Consider the following 5,430-nt stretch of genomic DNA (forward strand, 5'->3'; position numbering starts at 1 on the left):
TTCAAACAGGCGAACTGAGGCGCCGAGACGCTTGAAAATGCGGCTCTTTGTCTCCCTTGCAGGTGACGGAAAGAAGGGAAATGATCAGAGAAGAATGGACACGAAAGGAAGGGAAATGATCAGAGAAGAATGGACACGAAAGTAAAGGAAATGATCAGAGAAGGATGGACACGAAAGGAAGGGAAATGATCAGAGAAGGATGGACACGAAAGGAAGGGGAATGATCAGAGAAGAATGGACACGAAAGGAAGGGAAATGATCAGAGAAGGATGGACACGAAAGGAAGGGAAATGATCAGAGAAGGATGGACACGAAAGGAAGGGAAATGATCAGAGAAGAATGGACACGAAAGGAAGGGAAATGATCAGAGAAGAATGGACACGAAAGGAAGGGAAATGATCAAAGAAGGATGGACACGAAAGGAAGGGAAATGATCAGAGAAGGATGGACACGAAAGGAAGGGAAATGATCAGAGAAGGATGGACACGAAAGGAAGGGAAATGATCAGAGAAGGATGGACACGAAAGGGAAGAAAGAAGAAAAGGAATACAAAGGAAAAATAAGAAGAACAAGGGACGAAGAACAACAACAATAACAAGATTAAATTAAAGAAGAAGAATAAAAGGTTAACAAAAGAAGGGAAAAAATAGAAAATACCAAAGAGAAGAAAGAAAGCAGAGAGAGAGAGAGAGAGAGAGAGAGAGAGAGAGAGAGAGAGAGAGAGAGAGAGAGAGAGAGAGAGAGAGAGAGAGAGAGAGAGAGAGAGAGAGAGAGAGAGAGGGAAGTCTGAGTCTGAGTGTATGTGATACGAAGTTATGACTCTTCCTCCTCCTCCTCCTCCTTCTTATCCTCCTCCTCCTCCTCCTCCTCCTCCTCCTTCTCCTCCTGCTCCTCCTTTAATTGTATATAATGGAATAGTGAAATTTGGATATCAGTTCCGGAGACTTTACTAACACTTGTCAAGCTAATCAATTTCTCTCTCTCTCTCTCTCTCTCTCTCTCTCTCTCTCTCTCTCTCTCTCTCTCTCCAGCCTTTTCCGTCTTCATATAATTAATGACCCGTCTTACTCCCTTATACTTTCGTTCAGTAAGTTTGTTGATCGTGTTTCTTTATTTGTTTATTTTTTCTCTTCTCTCGTTTGTGTGTCCCATATTTTTGTGCCTCAGTGGTCAGTTTGTCTTCGTCCAGGTTGCATCAGCAGGTATCATTCTTAAACTCCCTTTCGGTTTTCCCATGAGTTAATCTGCTTCACTTCGGTTCTCATATGATTAATTTCATGTCCCAATCCCTTTAATCTTCGTTCGGTTAATCTGCTTCAGTCTCTTCGTGAACTCCCTTTCGGTTCTCTTATAATCAATTTCACGTCCCAATCCCTTTAATCTTCGTTCGGTTAATCTGCTTCAGTCTCTTCGTAAACTCCCTTTCGGTTCTCTTATGATTAATTTCACGTCCCAATCCCTTTAATCTTCGTTCGGTTAATCTGCTTCAGTCTCTTCGTAAGCTCCCTTTCGGTTCTCTTATGATTAATTTCACGTCCCATTCCCTTTAATCTTCGTTCGGTTAATCTGCTTCAGTGTGTATTCGTAAACTCCCAAGAAGGGGTCGGGTAACCTTTCCCTGCAGGCCATACACTCAAGCGATGCGGCGCCCAGGGAACACATATTTGATACCGTTTTCGTAGGAGTTTGGGTCATTTTCAGGGCTAGTTGAAAGACCCTGGTGATGGTTGGATCCTTCTTCTGTACCCTGAAAGTGAAAAAAACCCTCATGAAAAACCGAGTGATATCCTTTTCAGCTCTTGCAAATAGTTGACATGAGAAGGGTGTGTGTGTGTGTGTGTCTGTGTGTGTGTGTGTGTGTGTGTGTGTGTGTGTGTGTGTGTGAGAGTCTGGAGACAACAAAGGCTTGCTGGTGACAGGATATCGTTTCCGCTGCTGATAACATGAGTACACGTGACACCTTTTACTACGACAAGAAGAAGATGATGAAGATGAAGAAGGTGAAGAAATAGAAGAAAGGGTACATTAGAGGAATAAAGAGGAAGAAAGAAGAAAAATGAAAAGAAAGAGAGGAAGAGAAAAAAAAGGAAAAAAAGAAAAGAAGGAAAAGGAAAAGAAAGAGGATGAAAAAGAAGGAAAAGAAAAAAGAGGAAAGAGAAGAAGAAAGAAAAAGAAAAGAGAAAGAGGAAAGAAAAAAGAGGAAAACGAAAAAGAAAAAGAAAAGAAAATGATAAAAGGGAAAAAACAAATAAGACAAAAAAAAAGAAAAAGAGGAAAAATAAGAGGAAAGAGAAGAAGAAGAGGAAGAAGAAGAAAAAGAAGGAGAAGGAGAAGAAGAAATGAAAATAAAATAAAAAGAGAAACGAAGAGGAAGCAGAAGAAGAAAAAGAAGAAGAAGAAGAAGAAGAAGAAACGAAAATAAAATAAAAAGGAAAAAGGTGAGGAAGAAGAAGAAGCAGAAGAAGAAGATGAAGAAGAAGAAGAAGATTAGAAGATGAAAAAGAAGAAATAAAGATAAAAATATAAAGAGGAAAGATAAGAAGCAGAAGAAGAAGAGGAAGCTAAAAAGAGTCGGCCATCCATCTCATAATCTAACCTTTGGAGTCACTGAAGAAGCCCCCCCCCAAAGAAAAATCAGATCCCAGTAGAACGCGTCGCCTTCCAGTCCCCATTACTCTTGGCGCAATCGTGAACAGGTCAGGTCAATACTAGAGGTCATCAGGGCAGACAATGAAAATCGGCATATTCAGAGAAGGGAAAAAATGCCGCAGAGATTGAAAGGGTGACTGTGTGTGTGTGTGTGTGTGTGTGTGTGTGTGTGTGTGTGTGTGAAAAGATTAGTGAGGAAGTAGAAATATGAAGGAAAAAGGGAAGGGAGAGGAGGGAGAAATATTAAGGGAAGAGAAAGGAAGGAATAATATGAAGGAGGGAGAAGGAGGAAAGAAATAGGGAAGAGGAGAAGAGAGAAGAGACGGAGGGAAAGGGGGAGAGAAGGAAGAGAGGAAAGGAGGAAACTAAAAGAAGAGAAACAAAAATAAAATAACGAGAAAAAATGAAGAGAGAGAGAGAGAGAGAGAGAGAGAGAGAGAGAGAGAGAGAGAGAGAGAGAGAGAGAGAGAGAGAGAGAGAGAGAGTACAAATGATAAGAGTTCTCTCTCTCTCTCTCTCTCTCTCTCTCTCTCTCTCTCTCTCTCTCTCTCTCTCTCTCCAGAATGAATGAAAATATACGCACATTCACTTACGCACGTAACAATTTAAGCATGCACACACACACACACACACACACACACACACACACACACACACACACACACACACACACACACACACACTGATTATTATCATTATTATTATTATTATTATTATTATTATTATTATTATTATTATTATTATTATTATTATTATTATTATTATAAGTAACTCCGGCTTATCATTAACCATTCTTCCTCCAAGAGCATAACGGGGCGGCGGCTCCCATCACACAGGAAGTTGAGGCCGTGAAACAGTCTCCCCTCCATTGATACTGATATCGCCACTCGCCAGCATGGTCCCGCGACACTGTTTGTTGACTTCCCATCGTGCTCCGTGGCCACTAACGCATGATTCGTAGCGTTCATAAACATATTAGCTGGACCCACCCCTGACTTCCCATCGTGCTCCGTGGTAGCGGCCACTAACGCATGATTCGTAGCGTTCATAAACATATTAGCTGGACCCACCCCTGACTTCCCATCGTGCTCCGTGGTAGCGGCCACTAACGTGGATCGCGTGGCTCGTATCGTTATTAAACATACTTGAACTGTAAAGGTAAGAATAATTAAGAGGCCTGACACTCATCCCGGCATACTTATCACATACAGAAGGTCCAATCCCGGGGGGTTTTAAGGGTACACGGGGGGTATGGGGGGGACGCGGGATCGGGGGGTGGGGTGCGACAATCTGATCAGGAGGAAAAGTGGAAAGAAAAGAGTGATGATATAAATATGAGGAAAAAAATGTCCGTAATTTAAATTCAATGCAAAGAAGGACGGACGAGACGCGGGCGGGGAGGGTGTTGCGACCGTCTGAGCAGGAGGAAAAGTGGGAGGAAAAAGTGATGAATTAAATATATGAGGAAAAAATGTCCGTAATTTAAATTCAGTGGAAAGAGGGAATCTGGATTTCACTGTAAAAAAAAACATATATATATATATATATATATATATATATATATATATAGAGAGAGAGAGAGAGAGAGAGAGAGAGAGAGAGAGAGAGAGAGAGAGAGAGAGAGAGAGAGAGAGAGAGAGAGAGAGAGAGAGAGAGAGAGAGAGAGAGAGAGAGAGAGAGAGAGAGAGAGAGAGAGAGAGAGAGAGAGTCCAATCTAAGACAAAAACAGCTTGATTAAAAGAAAAAAAGACCAAGTGAAATTTAAGATGAAAAAGAAAACATGAAAACCAACGCAAAATTAGAAAAAAATGTAGGAAATAGAAGAATATTTGGAAGGGAAATCATTTGTGCTTCCTGGAAAGGTCTGAGAAAGAACCTCAGAAAACTTTGCATCAGACAAAGAGGAAAGAATTAATTATATGGACCTTAGGGGGAAATATAACAAGATAAAAAGATAAATAACTCAAATTTAAAGGAAAAAGAGATTTATATGAAGGGCTAAATAAAATATGCGAAAAATAATTACAAGAGAAAAGACTAATTCAGCACATCAACACACACACACACACACACACACACACACACACACACACACACACACACGCACGCACGCACTCACGCCCACGCGCTCTCGCTCTCTCTCTCTCTCTCTCTCTCTCTCAGATTTACGCACATAACAATTTACGCATGTACACACACACACACACACACACACACACACACACACACACACACACACACACACACACACACGGCCCGGTAGCTCAGGGGTAGAGCGTCTGGCTCACAACCATAAGGACCGGGGTTCGATTCCCCGGCCGGTTTAAGATAAGTTGGGTTTATCTTCTTTCACGTGTAGCCCCTGTTCACCTAGCAGTGAGTAGGTACGCGACGTCAGGCAAGGAGTTGTGACCTCGTTGTCGCGGTGTGTTGTGTGTGAGTGGTCTCAGTCCTACCCAAAGATTGGTACTATGAGCTCTGTGCTCTTCCGTAGGGGAACGGCTGGCTGTCTCGAGAGAGACTCGCAGCAGACCGAGAGGTGAATTACACACACACACACACACACACACACACACACACACACACACACACAGACTACCACCTCCATTACTACTACTACTACTTAACTACTTAACTCTCTAACTACCTAACTAATTGACTATGAACGGATAAAAAGGGGAGGAAACAAGGGAATGGAGAGAGAGGGAGGAGGAGGAAGGGAGGGAGGAAAGGAGGGAGGAAGAGGAGGAAGGGAGGGGGAGGAGGAAGAGAGAGGAAAAA

The sequence above is a fragment of the Eriocheir sinensis genome, unplaced genomic scaffold (assembly GCF_024679095.1).
Source record: "Eriocheir sinensis breed Jianghai 21 unplaced genomic scaffold, ASM2467909v1 Scaffold547, whole genome shotgun sequence".
NCBI lineage: Eukaryota > Metazoa > Arthropoda > Malacostraca > Decapoda > Varunidae > Eriocheir > Eriocheir sinensis.